This window comes from Capra hircus, chromosome 3, assembly GCF_001704415.2.
Source record: "Capra hircus breed San Clemente chromosome 3, ASM170441v1, whole genome shotgun sequence".
NCBI classification, from domain to species: domain Eukaryota; kingdom Metazoa; phylum Chordata; class Mammalia; order Artiodactyla; family Bovidae; genus Capra; species Capra hircus.
In genome coordinates this window covers 71288508-71307693 of record NC_030810.1, presented here as the reverse complement: position 1 = coordinate 71307693, position 19186 = coordinate 71288508, and the positions used below count along the sequence as shown (strand labels likewise).

At 40.1% G+C, this 19186-nt stretch overlaps 1 protein-coding gene across 1 annotated transcript in view; it reads left to right on the top strand.

The window, feature by feature from the left end:
* The window catches only part of ARHGAP29 (Rho GTPase activating protein 29), a 79806-nt gene continuing 70990 nt past the window's right edge, over nt 10371–19186 (top strand). Inside the window, exon 1 of the mRNA XM_018045783.1 lies at nt 10371–10537. The gene's annotated coding sequence lies outside the window, so the exon portion shown is untranslated. The remainder of the gene's footprint in view (nt 10538–19186) is intronic.

The window sequence follows — 19186 nt, the reverse complement described above, 5'->3', positions numbered from 1 at the left end:
GTCACAAGTCTCAGTTTCTTCATTAGAACAATGGAGATAGCAGTGTCTTCTCTACAGACTTAAAGTAAGGAGTAAATAAGTAATGCATGAGGGGCTTCCTTGGTAGCTCAGTTGGCAAAGAATCTGCCTGTAATGCAGGAGACCCCAGTTTGATTGCTGGGTCAGGAAGATCCCCTGGAGAAAGGATAGGCTACCCACTCCAGTATTCTTGGGCTTCCCTGGTAGCTCAAATGGTAAAGAAGCCACCTTCAATATGGGGAACCTGGGTTCTATCCCTGGGTTGAGAAGATCCCCTGGAGGAGGGCATGGCAACCTACTCCAGTATTCTGGCCTGGAGAATCCCCATGGACAAAGGAACCTGGGGGGCTGAAGTCCATGGGGTCGCAAAGCGTCAAACACAACTGAGCGACTAAGCATGCATGTAATGCCTGTTCAGTTCAATTTAGTCACTCAGTCGTATCTGACTCTGCAACCCCATGAACTGCAGCACGCCAGGCCACCCTGTCCATCACCATCTCCTGGAGTTCACTCAAACTCACGTCCATCGAGTCGGTGATGCCATCCAGCCATCTCATCCTCTGTTGTCCCCTTCTCCTCCTGCCCCCAATCCCTCCCAGCATCAGAGTCTTTTCCAATGAGTCAACTCTTTGCATGAGGTAGCCAAAGTACTGGAGTTTCAGCTTTAGCATCATTCCTTCCAACAGGGGAAATGCTAGTTACAATCATTGCAAGGCCTAGAACAACAGATTTAAGGTGTTCATATTATAATTCCTGATCCCACACTGATTTCTATGGCCCTTCCTAGGGCAAGAAGGCCTTCTCTTGTGGGAAGAAACCTAAGACCCTTTGTCACCAGCTACAAGAGAGACATGTTCTCCAAACAGGCAAACCAAAGAACACTGTAGTATCAGTCCGAGGTTTTAATCTAGAGGCTGCAAACTGGCAGCTCCCAGGCCAGATCCTGCTCCTAAGTTTTCTTTGGTCTGAACAAAATGTTTAAACTTTTGGAATTTGTTGGCCACTTAAAAAAAAAAAAAATCCAAAGATGTTCTTTAAAACGTAAATTTCTGGCTTGAAAAATCAGAAGACCAGGCAAAACTTTACCTAAATTTTCCTATGACCAGACTGCCCGTACACTGTATTGCACAAGTTGGCATATTTCTAAGAGTGAGAAGAGGCTCTTTTAATAATTACAGCTGAATAACAGATATTAATTGAATCTGCCTGAGGTGTCCCTGGTGGCTCAGTTGGTAAAGAATCTGCCTGCAATGCAGGAGACTGCCTGCAGGAGACCTGGGTTTGATCCCTGGGTCGGGAAGATCTCCTGGAGAAGAAAATGGCAACCCATTCGAGTATTCTTGCCTGGGAAACCCCATGGACAAAGGAGCTTGGTGGGCTACAGCCCATGGGGTTGCAAGAGTCAGACATGACTTGGCCACTAAACCATCAAGGCAAATCAGAATATATGGTTGGTTACCCTACTCATGCAGGACCTCAGTGATCTGGAACTAAGAGTGAATGCCTCTGTAGGGAATCTGTCTCTCTCAGTTGCCCCTACTTTCCGGGTTTTGAGTTTTAAAGTTTTATTTTAACTAACCTTTGTATATCACACCTAATAATTGGTCCAATATCTCTGACCTGGGCTTCTATCATCTTCCTTCTCTTTGAACAAAAGAGTGTGGAGTGAGTCACCAGTCGTTGTATATACTGGACTTCATTCAGGTGCTATCATGGATTCTGAAAGAATTTCCAATAGCATAGCAACATCTATATAATCTCATTTATGTCTTATCATCATCAGAAGTCTTATTAGTCAGTCCTTCCCTGCATCTATAGAGCGTTTATCACTGGGGTATGGCATGTGTGTCATAATAATCATTTGTAGACATTGTGAGATTCTTGAAATGTCTTCTGAATCATATAAGGAAATTCTTAATTTTCAAGGAGCTCCCATCTAAGGCACTCCAGTGTTCTTGCCTGGAGAATCCCAGGGACGGCAGAGCCTGGTGGGCTGCCGTCTGTGGGGTCGCACAGAGTCGGACACAGCTGAAGTGACTTAGCAGCAGCAGCAGCAGCCCATCTAAGCAATGGATTGCATTCCAAAAGTTTGCTTGTACATCTAGCATAAAGAATCAAAAGGCACATCTTATAGAAACAATGTTGTTGCCCCCCACCTCACACACATATGCATGTGTGCGTGCTAAGTCACTTCAGTCATGTCCGACTCTTTGTGACACTATAGACTGTAGCCCGCCAGGCTCCTCTGTCCCTGGGATTCTCCAAGCAAGAATACTGGAGTGGGCTACCATTCCCTTCTCCAGGGGATCTTCCAGACCTAGGGATGGAACCCACGTCTCTTACATTGGCAGGAAGGTTCTTTACCACTAGCACTGCCTGGGAAGCCCTCACACACATATACATGCCACAGATAAAATATACTATATGTACCATAAAATAAATAGACCATAGAATATCTGAAGATTCATGCTGTGTGCTGTGCTGAGTCACTCAGTTGTGTATTGTACCCTAATCATCCCTGGGTATTAGTAGTTGGAACTCTGTAATTAAGAAAAAGTATCTTCTACAGTATTCTTTTTTTTTTAAGTACTTATTCTTGGACTCTCCTGGTGGTCCAGTGGTTAAGAATCCACCTTTTAATGCAGGGGACATGGGTTCAATCCCTGGTTGGGATTAAGATCCCACATGCCATAGGGCAACTAAACCCACCACCACAATGGATATCCCATGTGCCACAAGTGAGACCTGAACACAGCCAAAAAATAAATAAATAAATGTTCTTTTAAAAAGTTCTCATTCTTTAGAAATTCTGAATCAAGGCCAATGGTGTGAGAAGTAACTTATAGGAAGTTTTAGTGACCGTCTCCTCTTATGCCCGCTTACATGTGGCATGTGGTTTAGTCATGTAGGTTTGTAGGAGAGGTACAATTTCTGTAAGAAATATCAAAGATCTCTATTACCTAGAACACTTGATGAATACTGAATATGTCATCTTTTTAAATCAAAGTGGATTATTTGAAGCTTGCAGTGTGGAATACGTCTATTTAGAGCTGGTAGGGATATTGGAAAGGGTCCTGCTTGAGGAGACAGATGACCTTGCTTTGAGTTCAGTCTCTGCTCTTAGTTTGTGCAATGTTGGGTAAACAGCTTAACTTTATTAAGATACAGCTTTTTTTTAATAAGAAATCTGAATAAGAATGACAACAGTAACTCATATTTCACCAACTTGTTTTGAAGATAAATTGAGATAATGTAGCTTTGTACACTGTGAAATATTATAGAATCAAAAACAATAGAAAAAGTAAATGAACACTGATCAAGCTCTTATTATGAACCAAGCACTGTGATGAAATTACTAGTATTAACTAACTAGCCACCAACACTACCTACAGTGGCAGAAATAGTATCCTTAAAATTGTCACTCTCAAATCTTTCCCTACTGTATACAAATGAAGAGACCAGGGCAACCCTTCCACTCTGAGCAGAAACCAATCAGCCTCCTCCCACTGAAAATACTCACAAAACACCGGGCTTGTAAACATCCTGCCTTCTGATGTTAATGATAATATTACAGTGGATAGGATGCTACGTCCTGGTCTACACCCCAGAGTAGGAGTGATATTGACTCATTGCATCTCTTACGTATTACAAAGAAGATATAGCCCACTAAAAGAGTTGGGTAATGGCAACTTTCAGCCAGACTTGGACTTGATATTTCTATGGAGTAAAAGAAAGAAATGGTCTTGAGTCCAACTGGAATTCATTAATGGAAAAATTAGTTAATTAATTAATTTCTAGATCTTTGTGTTGTCTTACATGTTTGTTATGGCTGCCGTAACCAAGTGCCCCAGACAGAGTGGCTTAACAGAAATGTATTTTCTCACAGTTATGGAAACTTAAAGTCTGAGATCAAGGTGTTGGTATGATTGGTTTCTTTCAAGATGCCTCTCAACTTGTAAATGACTGTCTTCTCTGTGTTCTTGCATGGTCTAGACCTGGTCTCCCTTCGTCTTCACATGGTCTGTGTTCTAATCTCTTATAAGGATGCAGTCATATTGGATTAGAGCCTAGACTAATGGCTTCATTGTTACGTAAATACCTCTTTGAAGACCCTATCTCCCAATACAGTCACTTTCTGAAGTATTAGGGGTTAGGACTCCAACATATGGATTTTGAGGGGATAAAATTCAGCCTACAACACTTTGTCTGATAAATCAGTGATCTACTTTGTTCTCAAGAAATTTCCCCAGTAATATCTCTATCTCCTTTATTTTTGCCTCCTTGGCATAGTCCTGCCTCACCCACTACCAGAGCCACCTATTACCTACAAAACAATGAAAAGCCCCTTCAGTTTTCATGGTGCTTCAAACACTGCCATTGCCATTGGCAGCTCCATTTCACAGATTTGTTGGTGCTCAAGAAAGCTTGTGTAAATTGAAATACCAGTTCTCTGTGAAACACGTTCAAAGAGTCCTTCTAGAATCCACTGTTCCTTAGAATCCACATTCTATGCTTCTAATTTCCCAAGTAACTCCAAGTTTTATATCAATACCTCTTGTCTACCGGTCTATTCACTTCCTTAGATTCCGGTCTCTTGGTAAACTTGTTTTATCTTTTCAATAACTTTTTTTCCAGAATGGAACTCCCCTGCACACACACACACACTGATCCTTAGGTATTATCCAGATGGAAGATATTAGACATCAGCTTGATATTGTTCATTCTAACCAAGAGGATTGTCTTCATCTGTTTATAAGAGAGATACAAACCATGTTTCACCTTGCAGCCCAGCTCGGGCTAACTCTTAAGCAAGGCAACTGGCTGTCTTGATGCTTGTTTGTCATTCCATCTGTTCTCCACCCTGTGTATGCTAAGCTAATGGTTTCAGTTATGTTACATAACAGATATTTCATCAGCTTTTTGGTTATGCTTATGACCTCATGTAGTCTAATACCATGTAGCTCCTAGGAAAATTTAATTATACTGATGAACATCCTAAACTGAATATGTCATTGAGCATAATAAGTATGTCAAACCTTATTATTTGACATATTTATCAGTGGTAAAAGATGCCAATCCATCAGTGATACTCAAGCACTCTTTTTCAAGGTTTTTGACACTAAAGTTTAGAGACATTTTGAGATATAAATATTATAGGGTTAGTAAGTCATATAGTACTATTTTTCTCATATTTTATTTCTTCTAATTTAAGTCCTACATTGTCAGCTACTGAGATAGTTTCAAAATAAAAGAATTTAAACCCAGATAGCTACATGATTGGATAATAATAATTCTTCTGATGCTACAGAATGTGATAGTGTAACTAACCTGTTTTCAGCTTTTCCAAGCAGTCCCTTCTCAATCCTCTGGCAAGCATGCCACAGGCAGTCACCCCTCTATAAATACGCAGTTAGAAAGATAAACACTCATTAAAGTCCCTAGTGGTTGCATTGTTTCTCAGGGTTCCGCAATATTTATTCAGTGTGTAGATAAAGAAAGAGATTAGAAATGTTTCCACTGGGCTCTACTCCTTCCTGAAGCCAGCCAGCCAGCCTTCTCTCCAGGAGAAAGGCAGTAATCTGTGCATGTGCTTCAGAATGCCTCAGGACAACTTTCTACTTCAAAAGCAAACTGAGCTCCTCATTGGCTCCATGCTAAGCCACCCACTTTTTCAAGGGACATAATTTTTTAGTAACTTAATAAGTCAGACCTCTAAAATAATAGGAGTAAATTTGCAGAACAAATTTAATATTTAAACATGTGAGTATAGCTTAAATATTTACACATAAACTAAGAATGATTCAGGTAGGGGCTCTGATCTAATTTCATAGACTTATGGACATTTTAAAACCTTAATTTGTCAATTAGTATAGAAAGAGTCCTGGTCTTAGTTCCAGTCTAATTAGGCCAATGACTAACACTGTGATCTCTGGGAAAACTGAGCTGAGCTTTTTTATAAAAAAGCAAATAAAATTAAGGACAATGGAGTAGAGCTCTAACATCCTCTGGCTCTGAAAATTACAATATTCTTTCAGGGAAAACAGATCTCATCTTCCCATCTCATAAAGGTTTTTGAGAATTGGATGACAGGATTACTCCAAAGCACAGCATCATCCATTGAGTAGAATATGTCGATGAGGAGTAGCTGTATTTGTTTTCTCATCTAGTGAGCATTTGAGGGAATAGATGAAAGAAAAACAACAGCAGAAAATGTTCACCTTTCCACTTTAAAGAAAGAAGGAAATAATTTAAGATTCTAGAGTTATTTATGGTTCTTTCAGACAAAGATGAGGTTAAGTAATTAAACTTGGTATGTATTAGTATGTTGAATATAAACAGCAAATGTAAAATATTTGTCAAACAAAGTAATAAGGTCTTATCTGATTAAAACTTTCAAAATGTTAAACTTCTCTTTTTGAAAGATAAATCTAGTGTTTGGCCTGTTCAGCTCAGTTCAGTCACTCAGTCATGTCTGACTCTCTGACCCCATGGGCTGTACTGTTCTTTAAACTATTTATTGATTAATACCAAGTAATTTTCCAAGGGCAGGGGATACAATGGTGAACAAAACAGTGTCCCTTTCATCATGGTGCTGACATTTCCACACTAGTGAGAGGAAATAAAAAATATACAAATAAGCTAATAAAATTTACCAAGTCAGTAGAGGGATATGTGCTATGGCATTTTCTAGCATTTAAAACAGGGTAAGTGATGAGGTTGCCCAATTCAAGAAAATTACAGACACCCTGTGCAACATCCAGAAGGACCTGAAGGACTTGTGACTTCTGGCTGCTAGGCTGTAGAAACTTAAAAACTACAGTGTGATTAACCATGAACCTTTAGTTTTCATCCATGTACATGGAGTGCAGTTTGCTTGTATCTTCCGAAGCATGTGAATCTTGGCTCCCAGAATTACAGCCCATGCTTGGTTTAATGCTTACAAGATGAGTCCCTGAACAAATAAAGTTAACTATTGTAGTAATCAATAAGTAAGTAAATAAAGCAGGGTAAGGAAGATAGGGAGTGTCAAAGAGGGGAATGCTCTTTTCCATGGAATGGTCAGGGAACATGTCAATGACATGGAACATTTGAGGGGAGACTGAAAGGACGCAAAGTCAGGTATATGGGGCAGGGGAGCCATTCCAGGCAAAGGGAACCACAGAGGCAAGGGGTATCAGGGGAATAACAAAACATCAGAGGAAGAATAGGAGGAGTGACTCCCCACCATCTTTTTCTAAGAAAAGTATGGTCAAATTTATCATCATCCTAAGACCAGTTTTCATAAAATCCAATAAGAATCCTTTATGTAATCTCTTTTGTTCGGTGCCTCAATTTTTAATTTGAAAAATAGGGATGATATACCTCATAGGATTGTTGTGAGGACTAAGTGAGTTACTAAATATAAAAAATAATTAAGACACTGTCTAGCACAGAGTAAATCCTGTGTGCTCAGTTTCTAAGCTGTGTCTGACTCTTTGTGATCCCATAGGCTGTAGCCCACCAGACTCCTGTGTCCATGGGATTCTCCAGGCAAGAGTGCTATAATGGGTTGCCAGTTCCTACTCCAGGGGATCTTCTCCACCCAGAGGTCAAACCCACATCTCCTTTGTCTCTTACATTGGCAGGCAGATTCTCTACCACTGCACCATGGAGAGCTACTTATTACTATCATCATCATTATCTCTATCTACAACCATGTCAATAATTCAACTTTTTAGGCCAATAGTATAATTTTGCACCAACCATTAATTATCTGAAGAGTTTCCTCACATGTATTAGGATATTAGGTAGGGTCATGGTACATGGTGACTCAAGCACAGAGGTTTATGTCATTAAATGTCTTACAAAGAGCTTAAAATGACATAAACAAATTGGGGTTGAAATTTAATACCTTAATCTAGACATAAAACGAGTATGGTATCATGTTCATGTACTTAACTTTGTTTGTTTTTTATCTTTTTTTCAGTCAGTCTTACTCACTTCCCTTTCCTCACAACAACACAGAGTTCTTGGATCTTCGCGATGTCTTTCACATTCATCTCCAGCATGTGGGTCTGAATTGATTCCTTATTTCTCAATTGCAACCATCACAGAATCAAGATTAATAACCTGCTTGGTGAGTTTTGTCCACTTTGGAATCTGGGGCCTTTGTACTCACTGTGGCCCGGCGGGCTCTCCATGGTTCTTTCTGCGGGCTCTCAGCAGTGAGGGGCAAAGACAGCCGCAGTGACTGGGAATCTGCCTGCCTTTGGGCCACCCTGCCTGCTTCCACGGTCTCCTTCCCTCTCTCGGGCGTTTAGCCATGATTGAGGAGAGTCTGAAAGTGGGTTGAAAGTTCACTAACATAATAATCCCTGTGCTTAGAACAATGCCTGGCACAATGGAAGTACTCAGTAAGTGTTGTCTGTGAGTGATATTGTGCTCCCCTAAAAAGGCTGTCACTGAAGCATGACTGGCAGGAAAAGCACCTGTGCACTGGACTCGCCTTCGGGTTGGGCTCCCATCTCTATCACGTACCTGGAACAGCTGCTTTCATTGTCAGCCCCTTCACCCCTGGCCACAGGGTAACTGGGACTGTCTTTGCTTTAGACATGTGGTTTTTGTGGCCATTACACTTAATTTCACTAGTCACATCAGGTTGAACAGAATTTACAGTAAACAAACAAACAACGGATCCTAGAATTTTTATTCCTGAGCCCATTGGTCAGTCCCTCAACAGTCCTCCAGAAAATACTTAGTACGGACCCATTGTGTACTGGACACAGACTTGGGTAACATAACACTATAGACCTCTATAATCTAATTAGTATAAGTAAACATTGGTACTAGTATCCAATGAAAGAGGGCATGAGAATCACAAGTGCCCTAAATATAGGGTTCCAGGTACCATACTATGTTAAACAGGATGACTGATTTTCAGTGAGAACAGGAAGGCTTCAGAGTAAAGGTTGTATCCTGTGTATCATAGAAAGAATGAAGAACACTTCAGTTGGCAGAGTAGTCACGTGTTATTGATAAATACTATAATTATAAATAGCAATACTACATCATCTGCATGTATGTTACAATATTGATCCAGCATCCTGTTATGCCTCTGACTTGTGTTCGTTTGTCTCTGACTCCTTATGGTCCAAAGCCGTGACCCTGAGCCACTTTAACCAAGAAATATTTAGAGGTAAAAACCGGTTGGCTTTATAATAGCAAGTGCTGGGATACTGTTATCAAGTTTGGTGGAGGTATTTGTTTCTTATTTTCTTTACCAAACACATGAACTACTTGTCCCAGATAACAGATTTTTTCTTTTTTAAAAAAGTTTACGAAAGTACAGTTGATTTACAGCAGATAACAGATTTTTGATGTTCATTCTTTCTCAGTTAATAGTTGTATTTATTTTATTGTGAAAGTGAATTACCATTTTTCTGAGAATGTTTTGGAATATATTACTCCTAACTAATGAAGAACAGTGGAGATTATGGCAGATGCTTAATATATTTTGAAAAAGATTTAATGGGAGGAGAAGATTTGAGGAACTTTTCCAATTTCCGTTCCCATAATTTTACTTATTCAGTTAATATTCACAGAATGTCTGCTATGTCTTGGCATAGATGACAGGAAGGGTATTCTTGGTAGTTAAGTGTTACTAAGTACTTGAACTATTCAATAGAAACCCTGTATTTTTTCATTATGGTGTGTGATCCAAATCTAGATAAGTGGTTTAATTCTGGTTGTTCATTTTCCCTACAAGTGTTGATGAGTCTCATTAGTAAAGGAGCATTTAATGGTAAGAGCCAAGTAGAATGCTTAGGGAATCATGCATTCAACTAGCATCCATTGAGCAACTCCCACGAGTCAGGTGGTATTCTACATAATGGTTGACGTTTTGTGTAAATTAATTTTCTGAAAATGACAGTCAACAAAGAAAAGACTGTGGCAATTTTAAACATAAAATGTATTTTTGTTCCTAAACGGATAAGGAGGATGTGGGAAGGAGTAGGGTCAAACAAATTGAACACCAAATTTCTGACTGTAAATAACTCAGTGTCCACCTGAGAAATGTGCACTTAAACAACAAGGACCTGCTTCCTACTGGAGGGTGTAAAAGGTGACTGATTCCTAAGGTTCCTCCGTCCGTCCTGCCACAAGCCGCACGGAGCTGCTAACATGTCCTGCAGCTATTAGGACCGCCAGCAGGCCAAAGCGCAACTGACCATCGGAGCCCCGCGCGCTAGAGCCAGAGGCCACCCCCACCTGCCGCCCGCGTCCGGCCCCGCCCCCTGGGCGCGCAGGCCAATGGGCTGGGCCCCGGGGGGCGGGAGGCGCGGGGCCGGGGGCGGGGCGGCCGGGGCCGGCGCGGTCGTGGCGGTAGCTGCAGGGGCGGCGGCGGCGACGGCGGCGGCTTGGCCGGGCGTCCGCGGGCCGTGGGGGATGGGGGCGGCGAGCTCCAGCCCTCGGCGGCGGCGGCGGCGGCCGTGAGTGTTGGGCGGGCGTCCGCGTTCGGGACGCGGGATGGAGCGCCGCGGTGAGTGTCGGGTGGCGGCGCTCGCACCAACCGTGGCGGCTGAGGCAGGGGTCTGGGGTCACCGGCGAGTTGCCGTCCAGGGTCCCGGCGGCCCAGGCGGCGGCCAGAAGGGGAAGCGACTGCGGGCTGCGCTGAGGGTCGGCGGCGGGCCGGGCCGGGGCCCACAGGACTCCTGGTCCTCCGGGAGGGGTCCTAGCGGATGAGGGGCGCGGCAGGGGAGGGAGAGCGGGGAGAGCTGGAGAGGGCGTCGCAGGGACCCGCGGACCCCGGTGCCCCAGTTAGGCGACGCCGTCCCGGGATCTGGGGAGGAGAGTCTCGGGGTGGACTTTCCTCCCTTTCCAGGTTCCCCTCGAGTGTCCTGCAGCCCCTCTCCCTTTTCTAACCGCGTTCGCTCATCCGCCTTTAAGCGGAATTCTGGAAGGGGCTTCTTCACCCTCCCTGCCCCGCACTCTCTCTCCCCCCGGCACCACCCCCCACCCCCACTTTTGGTTTCCTTAACGTGGTCTTCACTTTCGTGTTTCTTACTTGGGATCTTTTTGGAAGTTTAGTGCCTTTTTCTCAAATTTTTGTCTGACAAATGCGAAAGCTGAGGTAAAATAAGACATTTCGTGTTGCCTGTCTTCCTTTTCTTATCACATTTCGCCTCACCTAGGCCCGGCTGTTTGTTTCTTTATTTATTTGGCGGGGGGAGCGGTAATGAAAAGTAGAAAAACACTCAATTCCGCTTCTACCCAAGTGCCCGCTCCGGTGCGTGTCTGGCGCTCTTCACACTCCCTCCCTCTCCCACCACTCCGACTCTTCTGTCACACCCCTGTAGCTGTTTCTTCGCACGCGCACACACGCACCCGCTATCCCAGCCTGGTCCTCGGCTAAGCCCTGTGCTTTGCAGAATAGAAATTGACAGGCGGAGGATTGCAGCTCCCAAGAGGAGAGCAGGAGAGGGTATCCCTGTGAGTTTGTTTCCCGGGCTGTCCCAGGTCCCACAATCCAAACCTTGGCCCGAGGGAAGGCCTTCCTTTGCCTTGAACGAAGTAGCCGGGGAGTCTCCTTGTCTTTGAGCCCCCTCTGACATTTCCAGGGTCCATCTCGCTTTTTCATCATCACTCTTCTTTAGAGAGGAGGGTGAGGTTTGCTAACCAACTAGGCTCATGGACTGTTTTTTTGTTTTGTTTTTGGTCGTTGACATCCTCTATCCACCTCTAATGGTGGATCTCTTAGGGACTGTTAGGAGGTGAAAGCTGCAACAGGCAGCGGAGCCAAAATAACCGAAGAACTATTTGTTTGACATTTACCTTTTCCTTTTCTCTTCTTTTTGGGAATTAGCTTCGTCCCCTAGTTCGGTTTGAGGAAGTGTGTGTGTGTGTTGGGGGGGGGGGTGGTGGTTAGTTTCTTGTTCAAGAAAAAGAATTCATAATTAAGTACGAAAGTGAATATTTAGAATGAGTAAAGGAATCGCAACAAATTATGGGTCTTGGAGATTTAAATCCCTTTCTTCAGAGATTTCTTTAGGCAGTTTGCCAGGAATGCATACGTAGAAATGCTTCCTGATTGTAGGAACTAAGCAAGTGAGGAACCCGGACACTTAAGCTTCATTAGCTTTATGGTTCAAATAGCCTTAGTCTCCTGATTCTGAGAAAAAGTCTAGAGTGGATTTGAAGAGAAGTAAGATAGGTCTGAATTGAAAATTTTTCAGTTCCCAAATTGGCAGGAAGTAAAACTCTGGCTGAGATGAAGAAAGCACTGTTCATGGAATCTATGGTGGCTGGTCATTCCTGCTCTACCCACCTCCCTAAAATAGAATATCCACTAAATTATCAGCACCTTCTCTTCCCAGTGGTAAAAGCCCTTGATCTAGGAATGTGTGCTGCTTCAACCACTGCTGTTGGTCTCAGTTGTTAGTAATGCTTGAACAAAGCTCATGACCAAAAGGTTCCCCGGAAAGATTTTCATTCCTGTACCATTGGTGATTGATTCAGCATTCGCTCAGAAAATTTAGTTTGACACCACTTTATGTTAGACAAGGTCTTGTGAAAACTTTCAGTCTATTGGGTAGAAGCAGGTAATTTCAAATAAATAGGGCCCAAGGCATAATATCTTGGGTTACCTGAGAAAAGTATGTTGAATGTCCCATGGGAAAGTGAAGGAATGACTTATTTTCGGTAGAGGAAATGAAAAGGCTTTTTGGAAGAAGTGATGTTTGTTGTGAGATTGAAGTCGATTAAGAGAATGATTTTAATAAGCACAGAAGGCCAAAAGATCCTTCTTGGCAGAGTTGCTGGTTATCCTAATGCACACATACAAGGGTGTCATCGGTCAGCTTCTATGATTTTGCATTGACGGCTACTTTGTTTGTTTTTGATTTCCCACCTCATCTCCAGTGTAATGATGAGCCACAACACAGAAAGATACATCCCTGTGTAAAGAAATAAGGAGGTTTAAAAGGAGGGTTAGCAACACGTTTGGATATGATGAGGATTTTTGTGGACGGCTTGTACTTTTTGCTTTGTCTTTATCTTTTACTCTGATAAGCAGGAGCCCTTTGATGATACTGACTCCCTGGGATAAGTTTTTTTCTTTTTCTTAAAAAAATGCTCCAGTATTTATCCCTGATAAAGTATTCAAATACTACAGACTTTCTTTCTAAGGAAGAAGGTGGAAAATATTTTGAAAAATATTAAGGGAGCGAGAAAGTTGAATTCAGGGATTATTTCAGTAGAACTTCCTGCAATTTTGTGGGCTTCCCAGGTGGCGCTAGTGGAGAAGAATGCCTGCCAATGCAAGAGATGTAAGAGACGTGGGTTCCATCCCTGGGTTAGGAAGATCCCCCGGAGGAGGGAATAGCAACCTTACAATTTTACTTTTAATTTATCTAATATTGCTTGAGTACTAAAATAATAAGAGATTTTTATACACTATGAGTGACTTTTGACAATTGTATACACTCATGTAATCCCCATAATCAAGATATAGAACATTTCCATTATTTCAAAAAGTTCTCATACATACAGAACTCCCCCCACCTTCCACACTACAAGCCCATCACCAGGCAGCCATTCCTGCGTTTTTGTTACTAAGAATTAAGTTCATCTTTTCTTTGTGCCTGACTTTGATTTAGCATGATGTTTTTGAGATTCACCCATGGTTTTTTGCTATGTTATAGATATTTTATTGTTGAGTAGTATTCCCTTGTAAGGCTGTTAGCATTTATCTGTTGGCACTCGGATTGTTTCCAGTTTTTGACTGTCATGAAAAAAGTTCCTGCATACATTTGTGTATAGTTTTTGGATGAATGTATTTTTCATTTTGGGGAGTTATATAAGGGAGTCGAGTTGCTGGGTTTTATGGTAAATGTATGTTCATGTGTATAAGGAACTGCCAGGCTGTTTTCCAAAGTGGTGTGCATTGCATAGCACCACATTGCATAGCACCAATGTGTGGGAGTTTAGTTGCTGTACATCCTTCCTCTCCCAGATTTCACTCTAGCTGAAACTGAGAATTCCAGTAGACATTTAGTGGTATCTCATTGTGGCTTAAATTTGTGTTTCTCTGATACTAATGATGAGCACTATTTCATGTGCTTATTGCCCAGTTGTGTATCTTCTTTTTTGAAGTATCTGTTCAGATCTTTTACTAATTAATTTCTTGTGCTGTTTGTTTTATTATTGAGCTAAGAGTTCTTGATGTAATTTGAATACAAGTCCTTTGTCATGTATTTTCTCCCGATTTGTGAGCTTAACAGTTGTCTTTCAAATAGCAGAAGCTTTACATTTCAATGAAGTTTAGTTAACCAGTTGTTTTTTTGTTTGTTTGTTTAATGGTTCTTGCTTTTTGTGTCTACGAAATTGTTCTCTAGGTTTTCTATCTAAGTTTTCTTAGAATAGAGAAATATATTCTTAAAGGACCAGATCATAAATATTTTAGGCTTACAGGCTACAGTACCTCAACCACTCAACTTTGCTGTTGTAGGGCAAAGGCAGCTATTGACAGTACATAAACAGTTGGGCATGGCTGTGTTCCCCCATAATTTTTTTTTATAAAAACATGCAGTTGCCTGTTCCAGCTCCAGCATTTAAAAGATTGATAGTTTTAGATTATGTATTTAGGTTTATGATATATGTTGAGTTAATTTTAGGGTATACTCTGAAGTAAGGATCATTTTTTTTTCTCATATGGCTGTCAAGTTATTTCAGTACCATTTATTGAAAAGAACACCTTTCCCCCTATTGAATTACTTTAGCACCTTTTGAAAATATGTAGGTCTATTTCTAGACTATTCTGTTGATCTGTTTCACTCTCTGTAATAATATCATGTTTTGGTAACTGTAACGCTATAGTAAATCTTAAAATCAGACATTATGGATCTTCCAAATCTGTTCTTTTTTCAAACATTTTTTGGCTGCTTCGATTTTTTACATATTATATACATTTCAGAGTCAGCCTATCAATTTCTGCAAAAACCTAGGAGAGATTTTGTTTGGGATTGCTTGAAATGACACATCACTTTGAGGGAAACGAAAGTCTTCAACAGTTTTCATTCTTCCAGTCTGTGAGCATGGCATACTTACTGATTGATTCACTTCTTTAATTTCTGGCCGCTGAAGTTTTATAGTTTTAAATTTAGGATGTTAGACATATTTTGTTAAATTTATTCCTAAAAATATCTGATTTTTTGATGCTATTATAAATGGTCTTTGTTTCTAAAATATCACTGTCCAATTGTTTGTTGCTAGTATTTAGAAATAAAATTGTAATATATTGGCCCTATATTCTGTGGCCTTGCTAAATTCATTTATTAGTTGCAGTAACTCATTTGTAGGTTTCTTAGAGTTTTTGAGGTATGCAAACATGTCAGTTTTTAATGAAGTGTTTTACTTCTTCCTTTTCAATCTGAATGTGTTTTATTTTTTTTCCTCTTGTACTCTTGTACTGTCTAAGACCTTCAGTAACAATAGTGTGTGTTAGACCCTCAGTCATGTTCAACCCTTTGCAACTCCATGGACTGTATAGCCTGCCAGGCTCCTTTGTCCATGGAATTCTCCAGGCAAGAACACTGGAGTGGGTAGCCATTCCCATCTCCAGAGGATCTTCTGACCCAGACATTGAACCCAGGTCTCCTGCATTGCAGACTCAGATTCTTTACCATCTGAGCCACCAGGGAAGCCCAGTAACAATACTGATCCTAATTTTAAAGTTGAAAACATAGATAGTCTTTCATTATTGACCAAGATGTTAGCTTCAGATTTTTTGTAGATGCCTCTTAAAAGGTTGAAAAAATTCCTTTCTATTCGTACTTTGCTGACTGCTTTAATCATGAAAGTTTGCAGAAGTTTGTCAGATGCTTTTTCTGCATTTATTAAGATCATCACATTTTTTTTTTTTTTTGTCTATTGACTATTAAACTAAGCTTGATTCTTGAGACAAAACTTTCTTGGTTCTAATGTGTTATTTCTTTTAAATATTGTTGGGTTTGACTTGCTAATACTGTGTTAGGGAATTTGATCCATAGTTTTCTTATAATATATTTGTCTGCTTTCAGTATCAGAGTAATACTGACCTCATAAAATGAGTTGGGATGTTTTCCAACTCTTCTATTTTTTGAGAGTTTCTATAGGACTATTTTATCTAGTTCAATATATTTCATTAGCGAGGCCATCTGGGTCTGCAGTTTTTCTTTGTGAGGTGTTTTAAAGTATGAATCCATTTTTTAAAGTACATATAAAGTTACCCCAGATTTTCTGTTTTGTGTGTTAGATCTGGTTATTTGTGTCTTTCAATAAATTTTTCCATTTTATCAGAGTTGAATTTCGTGGCAAAGTTGTTTATAATAGTCTTTTCCCTTTTAATATCTGTAGGGTCTGTACAGATGTTCCTTATTTTATTCATGATATTAGTAATTTGTTTTCTCAGTTTATTTTTTGATCAGTTCAGCAAGATATATATCTATTTAATTGATCTTTTCAAAGAACTGACATTTAGTTACTTTGATTTCTCTCTGTTACCTGTCTTCCATATCACTGATTTCTTCCTTGTTGTTCAGTTGCTCTGTTGTGTCCGACTCTTTGTGACCCTAGCTTTGACTCTTCGGACTTTTGTTGGCAAAGTAATGTCTCTGCTTTTTAATATGCTGTCTAAGCTTGTCATTGCTTCTCTTCCAAGGAGCAAGCATCTTTTGATTTCATGGCTGCAGTCGCTGTCCACAGTGATTTTGGAGCCCAAGAAAATAAAGAAATCACTGATTTCTACTCTTATTTCTACCATTATTTCCTTTGTTTTACTTACTTTCTGTTCAATTTGCTCTCTGCTCTATAGCTTGAAGTAAAAGCTTAAATCATTGATTTTAGATCCTTCTTTCTTTCTTTTTTATTGTTCAAGTATTTTATTTATTTTTAAAAACATTTTTATTTTATATTGGCATATAGCCAGTTAACAATGTTGTGATAATTTCAGGTGGACAGCAGAGAGACCTAGCCATACAAATACATGTATTCATTCTCCCCCAAACTCTCCTGCCACCTAGCCTGCCACATAAGATTGAGCAGAGTGCCATGTGCTATACAGTAGGACCTTGTTGATATCCATTTTAAATGTAGCAGTGTGTACATGTGGATCCCAAGCTCCCCATCTCTTCCTCCAATCCTTCCCCCTTGGCACCGTAAGTTTGTTCTCTGTGAGTCTGATTCTGTTTTGTAAATAAGTTCATTTGTATCATTTCTTTTTAGATTCTGCATATAAGGGATGTCATACGATAATTCTCCTCTGACTTTACTCAGTATGACAATCTCTAGATCCATCCATGTTGCTGCAGATGGACCCTCCTTTCTTTTTAATAAGGTTTCTAAAACAGTATATTTCTCTAACTGCTGCTTTTACTGTGTAACTTACCCATTTTGAAATATTGTGTTTTCATTTTTATTCAGTTCAAACTATTTTCAAATTTGCCTTGTGAAAATGTGACCCATGGATTATTTAAAAATATATAATTTCCAAGTATTTGGTGATTTTCCTCCTGTTATTTATTCTATATTTAATTTTGTTTGGGTCAGAGAACATACACTGTATGATTTCAGTTCTCTTAAATTTATTGGAACTTGCTGTGTATGGTCCTACATATATCTTAGTGAATATTTTATGCGTATTTGAAAAGACTGTGTATTCTGTCATTGGGTAAAATTCGCTATAAATGTGTGTCAGGCAAGTCAAGTTGATTGATAGTATTGTTTAAATTTTCTATATCCTTACAGATTTTCTCTTATTATCCTATCAGTTAATGAGAGAGGATTATTGAAATCTTAACTATCATTGGGATTTATCAATTTTTCCTTACATTTCTGTCAAGTCTTATCCTATATACTCTATTTTTAGGTGCTTACACTTTAAGATAATGTCTTTAAGATGAATTGACTCTTACTATTATAAAATGTTACTCTTTATCCTTGTCTGATTAAAAACTACTTCTGCTTTCTTATGATTAGTATTTACTTGGTGTATCTTTTTCTGATGTTTTACTTTCAACCTACTTGAGTCTTTTATATTTTACGTCTGTTTTTTACAGGCAGTTTGTAATTGTGTGTCTATGCTGTTACTTCAGTCATGTCTGACTCTTTGCAGTCCTATGGATTGTAGCCTGCCAGACTCCTCTCTGGTATTCTTCAGGCAAGAGTGGGTTGCCATGCCCTCCTCCAGGGGATCTTCCCCACCCAGCAATGGAACCCATGTCTGTTATGTCGCCTGCATTTTCAGGCAGGTTCTTTACCACTAGTGCCACCTGGAAAGTCAGTATGTAATTGAGTCTTACTTTTTTAGAGATTGTCCAGTTGTCCAGTTTGACCAGCGCTGCCTTTTTATAGGGGTGTTTAGAGAATTTATATTTAATGTAATTATTGATATGATTGGGTTTAAGCCTATCATCTTGCTGTTTGTCTTTAATTTTTCTCATCTGTTCTTTGTTTCTTTTCCTCTTGTTCTGCCTTCTTTTGGATTGACTAATTTTTTGAAATTCCATTTATAGCTACTGTTGGCTTATTAACTGTACCTCTGAAGATTTATTATACATTTTAAATTTATTATAATATGCCTTCAAATAATAACATACTATTTCACTATGGTGTAAGAAGCTTACTTGCATTTCCCTCCTCTCCTAGTTTTTGTTATTGTGATACCTTTTGCTATTCTACATATGTTGTAAATGCCACACAGATTGCTATTACTTTTGTTTTAAATGTCAGTATTTTTTTAAAAAGAGAAATTTACAAAATGAGGCTTGTGTTGAAGCTTCATTTGAGGTGAGTCTAGAATATTATTTTATTAGGGCTGGTCTCCACGTACTACTAACACATGTCCTTCAGGGATCTCTCCTTAAGTATTCATAGGTCTCTCTGCTCTGGGTGATGAAAACTCAGAGGTCTCCTAGCCTTGTGAGAGCCCTGGAAATTGTTCAGCTACAGCTCCTTGGAAATTCTTTGTCCACCCTTGTGGGGATTCACCCTGTACATATACAGCTTTGAATTCAGCAAGAAAATTCAGGAGTTGCCTATGCAAATTCCTGGAGCTCTTTCTCTGCCTACCTTCTTCCTCTCTGGTACTCTGCTGTACTGATGCCAGAGCTATGATTGCTCTTTCCTCAACGAGAGCACCACACTCTGTGTGGCT